The sequence below is a fragment of the Canis lupus genome, chromosome 4 (assembly GCF_003254725.2).
Source record: "Canis lupus dingo isolate Sandy chromosome 4, ASM325472v2, whole genome shotgun sequence".
Taxonomy (NCBI): Eukaryota; Metazoa; Chordata; class Mammalia; order Carnivora; family Canidae; genus Canis; species Canis lupus.
In genome coordinates, this window is record NC_064246.1 from 5173030 (window position 1) to 5194786 (window position 21757).

General features: G+C 50.0%; 1 long non-coding RNA gene across 1 annotated transcript; it reads left to right on the top strand.

The window, feature by feature from the left end:
• The first annotated feature begins 580 nt into the window (after window positions 1-580).
• LOC118354571 (uncharacterized) lies at window positions 581-20210 on the top strand. The gene is made up of 5 exons (XR_004815349.2): window positions 581-2800; window positions 3358-3978; window positions 10287-10485; window positions 18170-18288; window positions 20061-20210. It is a non-coding gene; the product is annotated as an uncharacterized LOC118354571 (long non-coding RNA).
• Window positions 20211-21757: the final 1547 nt, after the last annotated feature.

The following is a 21757-nucleotide window of genomic DNA, read 5'->3' on the forward strand; positions in this document are numbered from 1 at the left end:
AGTTCGTGTATTTGGCTGACTCACTGTCAAGGTGAAGCATATGGACGCTGGAGTCAAAAGTCAGACCCAGTGTACAAATCCCAGCACCTGCAGCACCTGCTAGCTTTATAACCTGGGGTGTGTTCTTTGACCTGCCTCCGTTTCCCCATGGTAAACGCGATTGCCACGAGGAGCAAATGGGTTAAGACACGTACAGCCTTTGAGACCATGCCCAGCCCCGTACTGCTCATGCTGCTGTCTCTCGGCTTCTCTTTCCTGTAGAGACTACTTTGACAACCGCTGGCTGACATTTGTACTTGTCCCCTTCTCAGTAGCCAGCCAGGCTGATTCCCCGGCAACAGGTGTGCCCTGTGCCTTTTCCCCTCCCTGGCACTGAGCAATATCTCTCAAGTTTGCCCACCGCAGGGGTGAACACGGTATCGTAACTGGGGCTGGTGGACAGGCATTTAGCAAACAGCCATCTCGCAGTCACGTGCACTTGGCAGTCGGCTTGTGGGGAGCGGGTGCCAGCGCTTGTGATTTACTGTAGCCCCAAATCACACTCCCCTCCAGCCATCCCACCTGCTGCCTGGCTGAGAAGTCAGGGCTCCAGGTAGGAAGTGACTCAGTATCCCGTGGGACACCGAGAGCTCACAGACTTCCCACCTGTGGCCGCTGTGTAGCAGCCAGTGTTGCCGGGTCCCTGCACGCAGCTCGCCACTCGGCGAGCCACAGCAATTCAGGCCACGGTGATTCAAATGATGTTAGGCAGCCAAAGCCATTGAAATACGTTGAAAGCAACTCAGTCAACACCGCGAGCTGATGTTAAACTACAAAATATGGGGCCAGGTTATGTGCCGTGTGCATTTCATCCAAACGAGGTGGCTGGAAAGGAACGTCCCTGGCACATGTCCCCCAGGGTGCCCGTGGTGGCAGCGGCCAGCATCCGCTCCCGGCTCACAAAGCGCAAATGCCAACCTTCCTATCATGGAGTGGGCACCCCTACCTTGGGCACCTGGGGAGACCTGCTGCAGGTGCAGCTATGCTGTCTGTCTATACCCGCAGGCCTGGGGACCAGTTCCCTGAGCCCAAGCCACCTTGTGCCCCCTCCTAGGCCTGCACAGAGCTGCCTGCGCAGCGCTTCACTCAGCTAGGGCCCATAGCCCCTGGAGGCGTCACAATGGCAGGAGCAGAGTGAGAGGTCAAAACGGCCCTGACCTGTGGATGACCTCTGCGGTAGGAAGGCCATCCTGCTGGCAGTATGCAAAGAAACAGCAATAGTGGCGACCACCACCGTCCAGGCCCCAGAGAGCACGAGCTCCTGTGCTGTCACGCGCCTCCCAGCACAGCTGTCTCAGCCTAGCCCCCCAGGGGTGCAGGGTAGGTGTTGTATCCCTTCGACTGGGCAGCTGTCAGCTAAGGGAACTGTCGGAGGTATGAAGGGAGGAAGAGGCGGCGCTGGGATTCAGACCCAGGCCCATCTGATGTCAGAGCTCAGCCCTCTCTCCACCACGACAAGAGGCCTCCTCTCCACTCATGGTGTGCAATGTTCCGATGAGAATCACACAGAATCCTAGGCAAACCTGGAGAAGGTGACCATTCTGGTTACATAATGGGAGGGTTGGCTCCACCATGGGAGCAGACGCCTTGTGCCCCAGGTGTCAGAACTCCGAGTTTCCTACAGCTTCAACACGGGGGTGCTTCTCTCTGCCTACTTGCCCCCTTCCCTGGAGAAGAGACACCCTTCATTCCCCCAGAGCCACTGTTTTTCAACACCCGTTTTAAAGTGAGGCACCCTCTCTCTGGGAGATTGCAAAAATTAAATCGTTTTTAAGCAACCAAACAACACTTCTGGGGTTTGTAATAAACTTGTGAAATTTGCGGAACTTGGCGGTTGAGGTTCCCTCTGTCCTGCTTCCCTGGGGCCCCGAGGAGCTTTGAGTTGGCTCCCCGTTCTCTCCAGTTTACCGTTGATCTTGCCAACAGGGGCCAGGCCATTGCATGTTGGACCAAGGAGGCAATGAGTTCTAAAACAATCAAGGGGCTCTAGGAGACCACGTCTGGTCTGAATTTCTGGCTCTGCCTCCCCTCTGTTATTGTGGGAAAGTCATGCAAGCCATAGGTGGGGGGTGGGGGCTTCCCTCTGCAGAGGCCAACCTGCTGTCTCTGCGGGGTTCCACCGTTGAGGGGGGCACACAGATGGCAGCCAACTTCCCCTGTGTGACCATGCTCTGTCCCCATCAACCAAATGACCCCAGGGAGCCCTGAAGGGTGGCACACACTTCATTTTATGACACTCTGCTTCCTCTCCCATGCGGAGGCCCTCTCCATTCATGGAAAATGGCAGCAAAGCGATTTCCATGCATCAGCTCTTCCTGGGCCTTGTATCTCCTGGTTGAAGCAGAGTGCACAAGGCTGGGTATGTTTCTGGCTCCTCCAAACTCTCAGCTGGAAACTCAGCTCCGTGTGGTCAGGACTTGGACAGTGTCAAGGGCAGTAGGATGAACATAACTTTATAACTAACCTTCCCGTGCTGTGTAAGGGCCTTTGACACAACAGAGGGAGCCCCCTCTCTCTGCAAGAGGACTTACGGGGAGCAAGGAGCCAAGAAGGTAATGCCCTTATGTGTATCTCTTCAGAGAAAACCCCCTGGAGTCTGGGCCAGAGGGCTGGGTGCTGGCCCTATCTGGACCCTTTACCAGCCATGGGTGTTGTACTTTCTCATCATTTATACAGTGGGGAGACTAACGGCACCTGCCTCGTGGAGCTGTCAGGAAGATTAGAAGCACAGGCGCTTAAAGCAGTGGCTGGCACATGCTAAGTGTGTGTTATTTGTATTATGTTATTACAAACAAGAAATGATCTCATGCCCCGTGAGAATCACCGATAAAGGATACCACGGTTTCTCACCGAGTAATGGCCCCCAGAGCTGGCCACATCCTTCCCCAGGACCTGGGAATGTGTTACACTACATGGCTAAGGGGAATGAAGGTTGGGGAAGGAATTCAGGCTGTAAACCAGCTGACTTTAGGAGTGGGAGGCTGTCTTGGATTCTCCAGGTGGACCCAGTGGGGGGGACCCCACAAGGGTCCTTACCAGGGGAGGGGGGCAGAAGAGGAGAGAGCCAGAGGAGGCATGGCCATAGAAGAAAAGTGCAGCAAGGAGTAAGGAGGCCACGAGCCACGGCATGTAGGTGACCTCGAAAAGATGGGAGGGGAGGACACAGGTTCTCCCTAGAGCTCTGAGGAGGAACCCAGCCCCGCCATCCCCCCTCAAATCTAGCCCAGTGAGCCCCGAGTCAGACCTCTATCCTACAGGACTTGTAAGATGACGGATGTATGTTATTTAAGCCGCTAAATACATGGTGATTTGTTTCAGCTGCAGCGGGGAGAGGACACACCAAGCTATTCCTTGTGTGTCCCACGTGCTGCCTTGGTGACTGATCCCAGGTGCTCAGAACTGCCCGTGCTGTGCTTGGACACCCCACGAGCCCGCACTGTGCTAACCCGAGGAGTGTGCGTTTCTCCATCAGCTTGTCCAGGACTGCATGACGCCACCAGCCATCTCACCTCTCCCGGAGCTGCTGGTTAAGACTCCAGGGATGTTTTTCATCAATGAAGACTTTAGGTTCTCTTAGGATTGGGAGGCAGCTGGCCTTCGTGGCCTGCAGCATTCGGGCTGCTCCTGTGGCGGACACAGCTCCAGTGGGTTCGGGATTCTTCCCACGTTCCTGGACCACCACCAGTGCTCAAGGCTGGGCTTCTGCCTCCCACACGATTCCTTCGCTTTCAGACAACCATCAGTAGCAACACAAGCGTAAACGCAAAGTGGATGGTCCCGTGAATCCACCACCCTCCAGATCACTCCCTCTGGTGATATCAGACGCTGATGTTCTGGAAAGACTTCCATCCACACGGGGGACGCCAAGGTCTCCCTCTGGGGGCTCATCATCCTCAGAAACTCATCCTTCCCTGGGACTCCTTCCTTTCCCCAAACAAGGTTAGGATTTAAGAACTTCTTTCATGGCAACATCTGGCTCATTTCCACCAAGTTCTTGTTTTCTTTCTTTTTTAAATCTCTCATCTAAAGTCCTTTCAGTTTAGTTCAGTTGTATCCCCCCAGCCCCCCACCCCTACCCCATCCCCTTTCTTGTTCTTCTGGCCTTTGGAGATAGTGAAGCAGAGGCGTGGGGACTCATTACCCACAGCTGATGAGTCGGGTTAGAAGTGAAAGCACTGGCTGGGACCCGACTTCTTTATTTCTTTTTGGCCACAGAGCCACAAGGCTGGGTCCCCAGCGAGCCGCCTGGGGACATCTTGTTGCACCATCTGCCTGCCCCCACCCGCCCTACCAACCGCCAGGCTCTGATTGTTGTCATTGCCGATTTTTTTTTTTTTAATGTTTTTGTTGGTTTTATAAATTCGCTAGCTCTGTACTTAACAGACCTGGCTTGCTAGCAGAAAAGCAAAACCAGGGCAAGGAGAACAAAGGAAGAGAGGCTGGCGGAAGGCTGGTCCACACTTAGCAAGGCCACTGCACGCTCGTGCTTGGGAGGGGTTGCTGGCCAATCCTTAAAACGCATCTGAAAACTTCTCATGGCCTAAGGGTTTCAAATACCCACACTTCCTGCTCCTTGGAGAGGGTATGCACAGAATGTGAGTGACTCACCAGCGGTGGTTTTCAAACGTGTCTGTCATAAGGAGGTAGCATCAAAAGCCCATCCTGTTTCAGATGTTATTTTTTCCACTCTCAGCTATGCAGAGTATAAAAGCTCAACGCTGAAAACCAGTGTTTGTTTTGAGTGCAGAAGGTGAAGGGCGAATTAATTGTACTGCAGCAAGTAAGAACCCAACTCTCAAGCAAAAAAAAAAAAAAAAAAAGAAAAAAAGAAAAAAGACATGTAAACAGTGTGTAGATGGAGTTTCAAAGCCCTTGTCTTAGAAAAGTTTAATTATATTTCAACTAAAGCCAAACTGTCAAAACATGGGAGGGCGATCTGCCTGCTTTGAAAACGCATTAGCCTTCTTATGTAAAAGCCTATAATTGATCTCCTCGCCCGAAACTAGAGATGTGCAAAGAGGGGATGGCCTCTTAGAGCTGCTCAGACGGCACTTCCCTATCGACCACGTGCGACTCTTCAGAGCCCCACTGGTGAAGTAGGAAATTGGAGAGCAGAACAAAGCCAAGCATAAAATGCTCCGTGAACGGAAAGGGTTTAAAATATCAGGCCTGGTCTGTGCAATGTGTAGGCCCAGGGCACTGTTGATGATCGTTTACATAGAGGAAACCCCCGGGGGCAGGGGCGCCCGGGTGGCTCAGTGGTGGAACGGCCGACTCTTGGTTTCGGCTGCGGTTTATGATATCAGGGTCATGGGATCGAGTCCCCCATTGGGCTCCTTGCGGGATGTGGAGCCTGCTTGAGACTCTCTCTCTCCCTCTGGCCCTCCCCCACTCCCCTCTATAAAAACAACAACAATAAAACACACAGAAGAAACCGTGGGAGAGCTCCTCACAGTCCAGAAAGCAAATTAGAGGTAAGAGCAGGCTGCACCTTCTTCCTCCTGAGAAGCAGGGATGTGTCGGCACTGCCCGGGGCCTGAGGCCTCTCTCCTCCATACGGACCACTCCCAGCCCAGCCAGGGCTGGTTTGGGGGTTGCTTCTCTTCTTCTAGACTCCACTTGGCCTCTTACCCCAGGAAGGAACTCCGGAGGGTTGAGGCTTTGCCCTCCTCATCTCACTTCCCATTCCCAGATCTCCTTCAGTGATCTTCTAGAACTTTCTGGTTGCCCTGGCAGACATTTTTTTTCTTTTCTTTTCAGAAAGTCTCAGCAATTTTTTTAAATTTATTATTTTTTTATTTTTATTTTATTTTTATTTATTTATGATAGTCACAGAGAGAGAGAGAGAGGCAGAGACATAGTCAGAGGGAGAAGCAGGCTCCATGCACCGGGAGCCCGATGTGGGATTCGATCCCGGGTCTCCAGAATCGCGCCCTGGGCCAATGGCAGGCGCCAAACCGCTGCGCCACCCAGGGATCCCTTGTTTTTAATTTAAACATTTTTTTTTTTGACAACCTTTAGGGGCAGCTCAGTCGATCAAGCGTCCAACTCTCACTGTCAGCTCAGGTCATGATCTCAGAGTCGTGGGTTGGAGCCCCGCGGCAGGCTCCACGCTCAGCAGACATTCTGATCTTACTCTTTTGATGTCAGAGAGTTCTCTATATTCAGAAACCATTCTCAAACAGAATCACACTTGCGCTAAGGGAAAGTTAACGATGTCAGCCATAGGACACATATTTCGGGTTGGGCTGGATTACGCATCAAAATAGACCATGATAGGAACAGCAGTAGCAAAACGGCTGGGAATTACTGGACTAAGGCTTGCATTCTCGTAAGTAGCCACCATCCTTCCTCCTCCTCCTTCTCCTCCTCCTCCTCCTCCTCCTCCTGGTGAGCAGCAGGCCTGGCCTGCGATCATCTCTGTCACTTTCCCCTTGGATATTGATGGTTTCAAACAAGCCTCGGTACCTACAATGTGGATGCTTCTGTGATTAGAACCCTGTTTTTTTTCATCCTGCTGATACATGGAGGCCACTTGTCCCTTTCTTTCTCCTGGTTTTGCTGCTCTTCCCCCAAGTGTGATGCATCCCATGTAACCCACTGCCGGATAGAGTGGACTTCTTTGGTTTATGGTCTGGGACTCTCTGTTGACCTGGGAAAAGAGTTGCCAGATAAAACACAGGATGCCCAGTTAAATGTGAATTTCAGATCAACAATGAATCATTTTCAGTGCAAATAGGCCCTAAATACTATGTTAAGATAAGTATGTCCCATGAAATATTTAGGACATATTTATGCTGAACAATTATGTACCGCTTGTTTGAAGCCCACATTTAACTGGGCACACTGTATTTTTGTTTGCTAAATCTGGTAGCTCTCCCAGAATCCCTTGTGTGCTAAGTGAATGTGGCCTCCACCAGCTATGTGAGGGGGCAGGTTCTAATCCAGATCAGAGCCTGGTGGGGCTGTGTTTTCCCTGTGAGGCCCTAGGGAAGACAACCCACTGGGCCAGATATTCTCTTGTTGCTTTCTCCTTGGCCCTGCTCTGTGCCGAGGGGAGCACTGTCTATACCTCTGTCGTGGCATGAGTGCAATTAGTCAAGTTTCTAGACCTAAGAGCTTCTGGTTGAGACCATGTTGGTTTATCTGTAGGCCTGGCACATAGCAGGTACTCAATATGGGCAAACAGAGCTGGTGGCCTGGGAAGGAGAAGGTGGTACTAAGCTCCCCAGGCCATGCCTGGACACTAGAGTCATCTTTTTGACCACCTCCAAATGACCGGGAAGCCAGCAGAAGCCACCATGCAGCTCACATAATGATAGCTTTCTCTTTTCTTACTCCAAACAGTTTGGATTCTTTTTTTTTTTTTTTTTTTTTTTAGTTTGGATTCTTTAAAAAAAAAAAAAAATGCTTTCGGGAAGCAACAGAGGGTGTGCAGGAAACTCAGAAAGCAGCCGCCAATGGAAAACAGGAAAAGAGTGTCTCTAATTAAAAGCAACTCCCAGCTCCATCTGCAGCAATGGGAGCCCAGCTGAGGAAGAAGGCTGTGGCCCTCGCCAGCCAGCACTGGGGGCAGGTAGCCTGGACAGACTCTGAGAAGGAGCACTTGGGGGCCCCTCAGAGAGGAGTGTCTACACATGACGTCTTCACCCCTAGACCTACACAAGTTCCTTCCTTCCCCCACCCCTCCCTGAAGCCGACGCTGGGCTCCAGGCTGGGTGCTCAGACACAGAGTATACATAGCTTAGGACGGCTCAGAGCCACCCTCTGTTTCTTTCATCTTAGATAGAAAAGTCCCCTTTCAAGAACTCCAAGAAATGCTCTCAGCACAAGGCATTTACTGTTGAGGACCATAGTCAGGTTCTGTATTTCCAAGATATTTGCACAATAACATACATATCAGAGCATGGCCATGCTATGTGCCAGGTTAGCAGCATCATATTTATTTTTTAGATCCAAGAGAAAGCCCAGAGATGGTGAACAATTGGCCTATGGTCACACAGCAAGTTGTTCATTCACATAATATATGAGTGGTAGGTATCATTGAAGCATTAGAGGAAGGAAAATGAAAAAGATATCATTCCTGGTAAAATGGGCAGGAAGGCAGGTACATCTCAAGCCAACAGGAATCCAGTGGGGAAAGGGACAGGGTGTCAGTGGGCCAGGGGGATGAATCACACCAAGAGGAGGCAGAGAGTAATTTTGCTGGGCAGGGAGCCATGAAGGAGTATGGACAACCATGGTGCCAAGGTTACAGGCCAGAGCTGGGGTGTCTGGTGCTGAGCCTGAGCCTCTGGATCACAGTTCTGAGACATCAGGTGAGTCATGGTGTCAGAGAGCCAGCTGGCCTGTGGCCACGTGGTGTGGACAGAGGAGCAGTCGGGAGGCCCAAGCCTAGTATTGCCTCTGACATTAGTGAGATTGGACAGGTCACTTCACCTCTTGGGGCCCTCACCTGGCTTTCTTACCTGAAACCAATGAGGGGACTGGATTTGATCATTTTTTCCACTAAGCTCTTTCTCTAAGAGCGCTGATGTTGCAGAATTTTCTGTGAAGCCCCAGACCACAGCATTGACCCAACAAATCCAGGCCCATGGAGATGATTGGGCAATAGCTCTGGAGATGTTTACTGAGCACCTACTATGTGCTGGGCTGCGGTGGGATCGGTCCATTGACAGAGGCTGTAGAAAACGAGCTGCGGAAGGTGTTCCTTGGGGCTTGCTGCTCCTTGAACACTTACTTGCTCACCATCTCTGCTGATCACCGGGGAACACAAAAAGGATTTCTGGGTAGTTGCAGACATAAAGCCTCAGCAAGTTCTAACTTTGATCTTAGCCAAGTTGTATTCAGCAGCCCCAGTGCGCTCAGCAACTCCTTAGGGTGTGGGAACCAATTTTAAACAGATCAGTGTAAGTAGTTCCCTCCTGAAGAGGTTTGTTCAAAGACTGTGGCCAAGGACTTAGAGCAACACCAGAAAAGACAGAAAAGACAGGCTCCACCGCCAGACTGTCAAGCCATTTCTCAGGACTAGTGAGTATACACAACCCCCCAAAGAGGTCCTCATGAAGGGGAGCACCCAGGAAAACCAATGGTGGTCAGGAAAGAGTAGGTGAAACAGGCTTTCCTATGCTGATAGGTGATGCTAGAGACCCAGGGGAGAACTTAGGCCTCTAGGGAAAATGCAAGGGTTAGACCCAGGGTCATGGGCAGAACAGGGGAGGCCAGGAGGCCAGTGCCCATGGCGAGGCTGAACCCTGCAGGAGAGGCTGGGGACTCTTCTTATTTGGTACATTAAAATGCTAGATCATGACTCAATCCCTCATGGTCAGAAGAGATGACTAGGGGACTTGGCCTCCTGTTGGCCTGGACAATCCCGCCCCTGCCATTATTCTAGCATAACTAAATACTCTGCCTTCTACTCTCAAAAGCACACTTGTTTGAGCAACATAGTCTATATAGAGCTGAACCAAATGACCACTTTGAAAGGCCAGGTGACTAGAATAGGGGAGATGAGCTTCTGGAAGAATAAACCGAGGTGCCACTACATGACCAAGAACTGGCCCTCTTCAATGCAACCATTTCTTTCCAAAATGCTCCAAGTGCTTCTCAGTTAGGGCTATTTGTCATCAGGCCATAGCACTTCCCAATGCCAGGTTTACACCAAAGTGCTGGCCCTCAGAACAAAGATTATTTAGGCCCAAAGCAGCCAGGTAGCAATTTGGAGGCCGTCCTTGATTCTGTCTCTCCAGACATGACCCTCTGTCCCTCCTTAAGCATCCATTCCCTTCATTCCATAGCTTGAAAACTGAGCATTATGAAGAATACATCGTATTAGGACAGAGCTGTGCAGAGCTGTTTCAGAATAATCACATTCAGGGGGAGGTCAGGGGGCAGAGCTCAGACAGAGCTCCAGCCCTGCTACACAGGCTGGATGACTGAATGCCTGGGTTTCTCATGAGTCAAATGGATTTAAGGTTTGTGTAAGCAAATAAAATAATTACTAATGGCAAAACTTAAGCTGTGACAGTAGGTTAGTTAGTGATGAAGCTGTTTGTGCACCTGAGGCCTTCCTAAGGCACTTAAAGTCACCTCTATGTGCTCTCCCCCCTCTGCTGACAGGGCTGGCTCTGACCCCACAAGTTCAGAGTCACTAGACACAGACGCCCAGAATCCCAAAGCACTGACTAAATCTGCCCATGTGTCTCAGCAGTGGATTTCAGCACTTTCTCTTCTCCCTGTGTCCACAGATCTGAACCAGCCTGGAGAAAAAGATGTGCCCGTGAGCCTCATGATGGGAAGGGCCTTTGTCACGCGGAGTTCTAAGCTCGGTGGCCAATACTATTCCATGCCCTGGGGTTACAGCCGTCTGACCTCTCGCTGCCCTAATTATACTCTAGAAGAACGACAGCTCCTTCTAGACATCCAGCCACTAAACAATCAGATAATGTAAGTTGGGGAGTCCTGAGTGTGTGAGCAGAAGGGAAGCAGAATCAGCAGACTGCAGGCTGGAGCATCTGTCTTAGACATGATTGTTGGGTGATCCCTCTTGATTTAGTCTGATGATTTGTGAGAAGCACCTTGCAGGGTAAAGGCCCCAAGGCAGGACCCAGTGGATGTTTGAAGAAGAGTCAAGGCCAGTGGGGCCAGATGTGAGCCAGAGGGGTAGGACGGGAGGCCATGGAATGGGTCGTCTCATCATGGTCATGACTTGGGACTTTTGTGGGACTCTTTCTCTAATTATGATGAGAAGCCATTGGAAGCTTTGATTAGAGGAGTGAAGTCATCTAGTTGACATTCTGAACGAATGCCCATAGCAACTGCGTGAAGCTAGATGGTGGAAGGACAAAAAGTGGAGATGTTTTAGGAGGCTGTTGCACAGTCAGGGTAATGATGCATGGGGTCCAATGATGGCAGTGGGATCCCTTGCCAGAAGGGATTTGGTCCCAGCTCTATTTTGAGAGTAGAGCTTCTAGGATCTTCTGGAAGGTTAGATGTGGGGAGTGAGAGAAAGTGAGAACCACTGGTGATGCCAAGGGTTTTAGCCTTGCCTGTGTGGTGAGTCCATCCATAGAAGTGGGGAGCACTGGGGCAAATTAAGATTTTGGTTTCGGGGATCTTGACTTTGAGATGCTGACTAGACACCCAAGTGGAGATGTTGAGTAGCAATTGTATCTATTTTATAACAAGTGTGATATTAAAAATATTCAACAGTTTCTCAAAAAGTCAAACACAGAATTATCATATGATCTAGCAACTCTACTTCTAAGCATATGCCCCAAAGATCGGAAAGCAGGGACTCAAAGAGATGTTTGTACAACCATGTTCATACCAGTACTATTCACAACAGCCAAGGGATGGAAACACCCAAGTGTCCATCAATAGATGAATGGATCGGGATGCCTGGGTGGCTCAGCAGTTGAGTGTCTATCTCTAGCTCAGAGCGTGATCCCGGGACCCGGGATCAAGTCCCGCATCGGGCTCCCCACAGGGAGCCTGCTTCTCCCTCTGCCTGTGTCTCTGCCTCTCACTCTCTGTCCCTCTCATGAATAAATAAATAAAATCTTAAAAAAATAGGTGAATGGTTCAACAAAATGTGGTACGTATATATAATGGGATATTATTCAATCTTAAGAAGGAAGGAAATTCTGGCCCATGCTGCATCATGGTAGAATCAATGTGATGCTAAGCGAAATAAGCCGGTCACAAGAAGACAAATACTGTATGATTCCACTTATGTGAGGGACCTAGAATAGGCAAATTCATAGAGACAGGAAGTAGAATGGTGGTTGCCAGGGGCCGGTGAAGAGGGAATGGGGAATTTACATTTCATGGATGTAGTTTCAGCTTGGGAATATGAAAAAGTTCTAGAGAAACCTGATGGTGATGGTTGCCCAGCAATGTGAATATCCTTAATGGCACCAAAATGTACTGTTAAAAATGGTTAAAATGGTCAATTTTAAGTTATATGCATTTTCCGCAATAAAAAAAAATTCACTGTGGACAGGGATACCAGCCAGTCGGAATGGGCGCTGGCCACAAAGAATACCCAACGATAGCGGGTGCCCTGCCAGTGCCAGCCCCTGTTAATGAGTATATAGTTGATAGCAGAGGCCCAGGCCTCTGTGTAAACCTGGTGTTAAAACCAGAGCACATGTCAGATCACCTGGGAAGAAAGTGTAGGTGGCGGGACAGGGGAGCAGCGCCAAAACCTAAAGGAGACACCCCAACTTCTCCATGATCAAAGCTCAAGAACATAAAGCTCTAAAACGAAGCTGCTGGCTGGCAAATAGGAGATGCTACTCTCCTCTAATGGGACACATTCACGATGAAGTGCATTGATTCCCACACCATGTGCTGCTCCTTCAGCTAAACGCACATTCTTCCTTCCACCTGTGTGCACTGGCATCCTCTTTGAGCCATCCCCCCTCCTTGCCATCTGCACAGTTGGTTGCCAATATACTCAGTTGCTACAACTGAAAGAAGCCACAGCCTCCTCTTGCCTCCTGGTCTCAGAAGGTTGGCAGAAATGGTACCCCGCGGAGGCGAGGTCAGGGCAGGACCGTGTTCCTGAGACTCAGTGCCCTGGGAGGACCATGAGGAGGTGCAGAGTGCAATTCCAGAGATGGGGACCCGCAGAGTGAGGACAGATCCGAGCGGTCAGGATTCAGAGAGAAGAGCTCATGTCACATGTAATGGGGAACCAGGGCAGGGCAGGAAGAGGAGTGGGCACTGCCTCAGAGCTGGCGAGTCGGTGAGCGTGTGTTTCTGCCCAACACCCTTCTGTTCCTGTCCCAGAGAATTCTGAAATACAGAACAGAGCAGCCGATGCTCCTGGGCTGGCCTCCCTGTCTCCCATCCACCCACCCCAACCCAGGCACTGAGAGGGACAGTCCCTGCCCTCGGCCTTGGGTGCGTGAGTCAAACCTTCCTGCTATATAGTTGACGTTATGACGTCCTACTCCCACATTTGCCACCTCTGTGCTTTGCGCTTGGCCTGCCTTTTAGATCTCCCTCCTCTGCCTCATATCTTGCCCACAACTCTCCTGCCAAATGAGCTTTTTCCTGCTCAACACTCACAATCCTGAGCTTTCCACGTCTTTGCTCAAGCTCTGCCTTGCAGTGGGAACACTTGATTTCCTTCATCCCTTGTATCAACGGCGGCCAAGTCCTACTTGTGGTGGTGGCTTGACTGTGAGGTTAATAAATTTGAAGGGTCAGGACCCCCCACACGTGCAACATCCCTTCTGCGGACTTGGAGGCGCTGAAGCTATCAGGTCACTTGGGTGTATGTTTTGCAAAATTGGCAAAAGCAGGGTAAGTAGGTTAAGGTTTTTGTCTTTTTTTTCCACCTTAACTTTCCCTCCACGTGCTTCATTAGTTTCTTAGGGTGTTGAAGTGGTTTTGAGCATCTTGCGGATCTGGCTAAGGGAACAGTGAGTTGGGGAGACACTTAATTTGGCTTTAGTAAGATATTTATGCAGTTTGCAGTCTCCTCAGCATACATTAAGGTATTACTCACTGTTCTGGTATAGAAATGGCTCCCACGAATACCCCTACAGGCCCTGTGCTGGCTCCTGTGGCATTGCCATGTGGAGGTGCAGGGCCTGGGCGCATACCCAGTGTATGTAGATCCTGCGGCATCCGCATCCAGAACCAGATCGATAGCACAGCAGAAGCAGAATTTGCAATGTGTGAAGCCAGAATCTGGACTGCAGAGAGTTCTTTCAGTTATCAGATGTGTAAAATCATATGGAGAAAATTCTGGTTTTGCTGACACCTAGTCAAAAGGAAAGCATTCTCCTGTCAGGAATATATCCGGGGTTGCAGCAAATACAATTATGAATGCACACAGCTGACGTATGGAGGCAAGGGGGGCATTTGGGAGCCAGTGATGATTGACACATGTGGGGCTATGGAGCCCTTAGGGGATGGTGGTTGTGTGTGTGTGGGGGGGGGATGGGGGAGGTCTCTGTTGCTTAATATATATATGTAAAGTACATGTATGTGTGTGAGCTCCGTAACAGGTAAACCTATATTTTCTATATGTCTAGATGAGGAGATCTAGATGTATATATGCTACAAACTTTATTTCCCAACAATGAGGAAGTCAAGGGGTACCTGATGGTTTGGTTGTCACAGGGGTTACAGAATTTGGGATTCTTGGGTCAATCCATTAACAAGCAGAGTTTCCCGTGTCCCTACCCCGGGCAGTTTCCAGGGATAGTTGGATCTTTCCTAGGTCTTCAGAAGGGGCTTACAAGTGAGGATAAGAGGGAGTCACTGTCATTGTCCCAGGCAACAGCCCCTTGCCTGCCCCAGGAAGGTCTGGTGAGCAGTGAGGGTGGAAGAACAGAATGGACTTGGCCTAGAGCTCTGTGAATGGGGTCACGGGACCCGGAGCACACTGAAAGAGGCAAGAAGCAAGCAGCACCCCATACACATGGACTCAAAGGCAGATCTGCTGCCATGTTCAGGAGCATCTCGCCCTTGTGGGGGCTGGCTGTGAGGCAGGAAGCCACAGAAAATGATGAGGGAGGAGCACGCATGTCGGGAGGCCATCAAGCCTGAGCCCCAGCATCCCAAGCCTCTATAAGTAGGGAGAAGATTGGAAAGATTTTAGCTTTCGAAAGCTGTCAATCTGGCCAAAGGCTGGTCTGGCGGAACGGTTGAAAAATTATGTTAAAATTCAAATAAGAATGAAGCATTGGAGTCACAAGTCTAGTTTTTATTGAAATTATGCTCCCAGATCTCTGTGAATCAATCCAAAACATAATTAATACTGTTTTTATTTTACTTGTTTTAACGACAGAGGATACGTTTTGATTGTAAGGGTACACACACATACATGCTCACATGCACACGCCTTGAGTGCTCGCATAGTACAATATATCCACCTATATTTGCCATCCAGGAGTAACGGGAAAGGGGAGAAATAGCCCCAAGTTGGTGCTGTCAGGTGAAGGTAGTGAGTGACTGTACTCCAGCTGTGAGGAGCCTCTGAGCCCTGGCCCCACAGTGCCCTGGCCTGGGGGATGTGCGGGGACCCCAGCCCACCTCTCCACTACCTTATAAACCCGGCACACCTCTTCTCCCCCCTCCCTTAGAGTATGTAAGCTCCAGCCCTAGAGTGTCATCCGTCTCTCCCTCCCCCTCTCCCTCTCTCTCATCAGCCCTCCCAGACATGTATCCCACCTTCCTGTTGGTTTTGACAAATGCAGGCCCAGCATTTATACCTGCTTCTCATTTGGAAGGAAGGAGGGGACATGCGAGAGAAGGCTATTAAGATCTAAGTGGTCATGGAATAGGAGCAGAGCTTCAAAAGAGTGACATGGATGAGGCGGAAAGAAAGAGAGCATGTTGGGGGTCTGAGCAGCTAGGGTGTCAATCTCTGGGAGTCCTGGAGCACTGCAGGCCCTGGGGAGTGACAGGGAGTTTGCTTGTGGCGTAGTTGCCTTTCATCAACTTCTTCAGGGCAGTGATCTGTGAATGCTGCTCTGTCCAGCCTGGCAAAGAGCTGGCAGGGACTGTGTTTCCGATTATGCTAACACATGCGGCTTCGGACTGGACTCAGGGCGGAACCCCAGGAAGGAGGACCCAGGGACCCAATGACCCTGGGATACCATCCGGAGCTGTAGTGTCCTGGAACTGTCTCTCCCTGGGTCTGGGATTCCTAATCTGAGCCTAGAGAATATCCTTCTCTTAGGCCTGGCTTTGTCCTGGGTGAACTTCTGTACCTCATCCTTGGTAAATTAAGACCAAGGGGCACCTGGGTGGCTCAGTTAAGTGTCTGCCTTTGGCTCAGGTCATGATCCTCAGGCCCTGGAATCGAGCAGGGAGCCTGCTTCTCCCTTTCCTTCCTGCTTGAGCTATCTTGACCCATAGCTCGCTCTCTCTCTCTCAAATAAATAAATAAAATCTTTAAAAAAACCCAGGACCAAAGTGGGTCACCCCTGACCCCTCCATAGCCTGACTCCTTAGCCACCCAAGCAAGAACCCAAGAATAGTGGTGGGGAGCATCCTTGCAGGGGAGTGGGGGACACTCTTAGAACACCAACTTATGGTTAGATGTATGGGGTTTTTGTCATGTGCTCCCAGGATCCATTTTCAGGGCTCATGAGAAGACGATCTGCAGTTAACATAGCAGGTCCTTAGCAGAAGTTCCTGTACATTTGGCCCCTGTGCATTTTTTCTTAAGCTTTTAAAAATGAAAATCACAGCTTTCAGCTCGGCTGTGCTATGAGCTGCCATCCTACTTGTCGGGGCTGGGAGGGCAGCCTCTCTGAGCCGCATAAGCCTGGGGCGCTTCCCTGGGGCTGACTGGGTTCCCAGGAAGAGCCAGGGTGCCCCGGGTCACCTTCATATTGAGGTCAGTGACCTTGGACACCATCTAGGCAAAGGCTTTCAAGCTTTTCCTGGTGGCCGAGCTCTTCCTGACATGAAATCCAACGAGGAACTCCAATACCTAAAGCAGATGAAAGAGGATCTGCTGTCCTTGGAGATGAGGAGGGTTCTCAGAAGTGAAGGGTGAACCACGCCCCCTCAGGGGCTCCCGAGGTGACTCTGCCAAGTCCAGGGCTCTGTGGAATGTGGTTTGCGGGAAATACTTAGAGCCCTGCTCTTGGAGTGCCCCCAACGCCGCCGTCAAGGTCTGCAAGTTCAGCCTAACGTCAGAAAGAATCCGCCGACGATTCCAGGGCGTGGCCTGGAAAACCAGAGAGATGCCACCACCCCGGCCACCACCCCGCAGGCAGAGCTCTTGTCCCCAAGTCTCCTTCCGGCCCTCCAGAACCCTCCCGGCCTGGCCGCCTGCAAGGCCCCACCGGCTCCCCCGTCCGGGGCTCTCAGCCTCCTCCTGCTTCTCACGGTCCAGGCGGGAAGGCCCGTTCCCATGGGTCTGCGCAGTCTACCAAGGAACAGCCAAGTACCCGGATGGCCGTCTTTGTGACATGGAACTTGCTGTCACCCATGAGGAGGTCCCAAAGCGCCAGGGAATGGGAGTGGAGGTGGGGGGCTGAGAGCCCACTTGTCCCCCAAGCATGCGGTTCCCAAGGATGCAGTGGGGATGAGGGAAGAGCCGTGCGGTGCAACTGGATGAAACCTTTCCAGAAATGGGGACTGCGACGTTTTTTTTAGGAGGTGGGCAGAGAAAGAGAGAGAATCCCAAGCAGGCTCCACAGTCAGTGCAGAGCCCCACATGGGGCTTGATCTCACGACCCTGAGATCATGACCTGAGTTGAAATCAGGAGTCCACCAACCGAGCTACCCAGGCACCTGGGAAACTGCTACTTTTGAGGCAGTTCCTTGCACTGTGCTGATTTGCTTCACCTCCCTTCCCAGTGGCATCTGAGAAAGATGTGCTCTTGGAAGCTACTTTCCAATTCAAAATATAAAATTATTTTAGAAGATAGTTTCGAATTTTTACCTGTTTACGTCATGCAGCTAGACCAAGTTTAGCACCCAGATAGCAAGATGCATTACTTACAAAGAGAAGGTGCCAGATGGTGGTCATGGTTCGTGTCCACTGACCTTGACTCATGACATCACAGAAGTGATTGGAAGATCCAGGGGGTCGAAAATTGCCATTGTGGTCCACTGTCCAGAGAAGGGGAGGAGAATATAAAGTGGAGAGAGAAGGAAAGAGAAAGAGTAGAACACCCACATTTTCTGATCACCTGCTACGTGCCAGACACATCACACTTACTATTATTATTATTTGTACCACAGTTAATTCACACAACCACTCTAAGGGGGTAGGAATTACTCTGCTCATTTTACAAACCAAACGAAGAAGTAGATGCAGAATGGTACGGTTTGTCAAGGTCACACAGCAAAGCCCTGTCCTTGAAGCGTCACAAAGGGGAGGGGCGTGAAGAGGCCAATGGGAAGAATGGAAGGGAGAGAATGTGGCTGTAAGCATTTACTGGAAACATTTCAGAGGGGCCATATACTCAGGCCTGAGGAGAGTCATCGAATCCCAGCCCTTCTAGAGAGGAGGGCTGCTGGGACGTGCCTGCTCATGGTCAGGCTACGTGTGAGTGACCAAGTATGAGGAGTTTTGAGATTTTTGACCCTCTACTGATGCCACCAATCTTCTGTTGCCTATGTGTTTCCCTGCCTCTGTGTCTTCCAGGCTTTTCTGCTACTGGTACCTAGGATTGAATGCAAGAGGTTTGGAACTTTCCAGAAAAGAATATTGTTGTGTATCACAGAGAGGGTACAAGAGGAAGCTCTCGGATCGGACAGACTCAGGTAAGCCCCGGCTCTGTCATGACTGTGTGACTTTCGGGCAAATTACTGAACTCCTAGCTTCGATTTTTCTCAACCATGAAATGGGGATAATAATAGTATCTCACTCATAGGGCTGTTTTAAGGACAAATGAGGTAATGTATGTAAAACACTTAGCACCAAATCTGGCACATATTAAATGCTCAGTGTCCACTGGCTTTTATTATTTTTAGTATGTCCCAGTTAAACAGCCATGATCTAAGAAGCATCACAACAATAGAAGTTTCTAGAAAAGCAGCTCCAGTTTGGGAGGCTTTTTTTGCTCAAATGTGTGCCCTGTCCTTGGCCAGTCTCCACATATAGCATATGGGGGTGGTGGCAGGGGAAGAGCTGGTTTGGGGAAGCCAGCAGGGCTGGCTCCAAGAGGAAACAGTACTTAAGTGGTACCATCTAAAATCCTGGGGTACAGAGAGATTTTAGGCAAGCTCTTCTGGAACTCGGCTGTTCCCTTCCTACAAAAGAGTGTTATACTCCCTGGCGCAAGACGGTGCCTCAGATTTCAGCGAGATCCATTTGTTTGGAGCTTCAAAGTCTTTGGAGGCTTCAAGAAGGTCTGGGAAGTAATGCCTTAAGCCATTGTCACCTGCATCAGATAGCTCACATGTAGCTGCCCCCCCCCCCCCCATCCTATGGCCTATATAAACAGTGAGCACCTGCTTATAAATGGAAACTTTTTTTTAAAGATTTATTTATTTATTCATGAGAGACACAGAGAGAGACAGAGACATAGGCAGAGGGAGAAGCAGGCTCCCTGCGGGGACCCCGATGTGGGACTCGATCCCAGGGCTCCAGGATCACACCCTGAGCCGAAGGCAGACTCTCAGCCACTGAGCCACCCAGACGCCTCTTGGAACTCTTGGTTTTAGTGAAGGAAGCCTATGGCCCTTGCCCCCTGCTCTGGTGGTTTGCACACATGCGTGCTCCACACCCTGTTCTCTCTCTCCCTTAAACACACACACACACACACACACACACACACCCCTACATGGAGCACAGAGCAGGAATAGGTGTACAGAACCAATGACCAGACTCACCTGGCGGTCCCCACCCAGCTTCATCTCACGAAGACCCATCTACCTGGATCACATGCTTGAGAAGGAAGCTGATGGATCAGCCAATGTTTGGGCAGAAAATGCCATGGGAAGCATCGGGAGAAACCGATGTGTGTGAGTCGCAAGGCTGGGCTCCGGGCACATTACAACACACCCCAGTGTGGTGGCTCTACTCCATCCCTAGATTTTCGTACCCCAAGGGGTCAGTGGGGTTTGGCTACTCTCACAAAATGGAACTGGTGGAAGCAAAGTGGGCTCCAATTTGGACCTGAGGACTTTTTGATTCTCCTCTATGTAGATGGAAGCTGCTACCAAGCGTCTTCCTTGCCTTCTTCTCCTATTGGCCTTAGCTTCCCTTAATTTACTTCATCTTTGTGGGAAGGATAGAAGGGGACTTGCCAGAGACACCCAAGTGCACCTTCTTCCCAACCAAGCTCTGCCCCATCCTGTATCTTTCTTGTGTATTTAAGTGGTATTTTCTTATGTAACTGTCCTGATCTGCAAATACTCTCGGTATCCTGGATGCACACTTGGCTATATTAAAGCTTCATGTTTCCTGGAGAGTTTGAGACATCAGCTTTTCTGGAATGTCTTTAGACCCACCCCGATCCCCCTCCTTTTTGCCCTTTGTCCCCAAATGTTCTACCTTCAGTAACTTGGATTTGTGTCCTTTTTCTGTCTAGGTGTCTCCAAACCTAGAGGAATCTGCGGATCTGTGAAGGGGTTTTTGTGGTGTTCATGACTCTCCTGCTGTCAGATTTGCAGAAGATAAAACAGAAAAAGGAAAGCGACTCCTCCCTTATATTAAAAATAAATAAGATTTTAAATTTCTATTTAAGAGAGCTTTCCTCTCTTCTCTGAAAATAAGTGCACAATTGTCTTGAAAGCCCTCCAAGCCAAAAATACACAGTACTGATGTTCCCACTCCATTAGGCTCCTTCCCAGAACAAGGATCACTAACCTGGAACGAGCCATCCCTTTGAAATGACGTCAGTGTTTGTGAGTTGGCCACGTGCATTTTCTAGGGGAGGGGCCCACTGCCTTCATGTGAATGTCAAAGGGGTTTTTGACTCAATGAAGATTAAGACTACTGCCCTGGATCAACTTTGACCTTTGTCTTTTACCCCACAGACAATCTGTCCTCAAAGTTCTTTCTCTACAGTGGTCCCCCAGACCCAGCCTCCCTCCCTGCCTGTCCATGTGATGCTAGCTCCCTTATCTCTTGCCCAGAGACATCATGCCACTTCCCTGCTCCCAGTCTGTGTCCCATCTGCAGTCCATTCTGCATGATGCTGCTGGCAGGTTGGTCCTCAGGCACCCAGGTTTGGGGCAGATTCTCAACCTCTGGGCCTGACTGATGTTTAGGGCAGGGCTCTCTGGTGCCAGCAGCACCAGTCTACTATCAGCTCCCCTCCCAGACTTCTTACTGGACTGGAAAGAGCAGACTGCCCTGGATTTATATGCTGCTTCTGCCTCTTCATAGTTGTGTGGCCTTTGACAGATGATTTAACTTCTCTGAGCCTTGATTTCCTCTTGTGAACATGGGGATGACACGTCTCTATCATCCAGTTTTTGATGAGAATCGAATGGGATAATACCTGGAATACACCCGGCACATGCGAACTCAGTTTCTCCCCTTCTCCTCTCTCCCGTCCCCTGGTTGTGCACAGCTCGAGGATCTGGGATGGGCATTATCAGGCATTATGCCTTCTGAGGCATAGGGAAGTGAGGGGACGGAAGTATTCAAAAAGCAGGGTGGGGGCTGGGGTTCGTTTAGGAGACAGGTTCTGGGGTGGACTTCCAGCTTCACCCTTCTTCCCAGCGTCTGCTGAGATGATCCAATGGGCTTTACCTGAACACAGAGAGAAGCCCAAGGACGGTCTAGAAAGCAGACAGTTGTCCTCTCATATTAATATCCATGCCTCTGAGCAGCCTTTTGTCACAGGATCACTTAGGGTCAAAACTGTCCCAGACTGTGTCTAGACTGTGTTCAGGTTAATGACTGGGGAGAGAAGCCCTCTTGATCTCTTTACTCTCCCCAGGTCCCTCTGCTTCCTTCTATTTGGCATTTTTATTCCAGGTTCGGACCAGAAACAGAGATTGTATTTGCCAGTTGATTTGCAAAAATCACAGTCCACATTATCTCCCACAGATGAACTCCTTAAAACAGGAGTCAATTTTTCCCCTATAAATTGTCTATCAACAACTTTTTTTGTTTCTGTAAAGTGCAGTGAGCTCCTCAGAAGAAAGGTGTTATCTAACCACAAGTTATTATTACTTTTGTCATTATCATTATTTATTAACACAGGGCTCATAAAACGGCAGCAAGTGTGGGAAGCAATTATTTTGTTTGCTTTGCTTACATCTGGGTCTTATGATA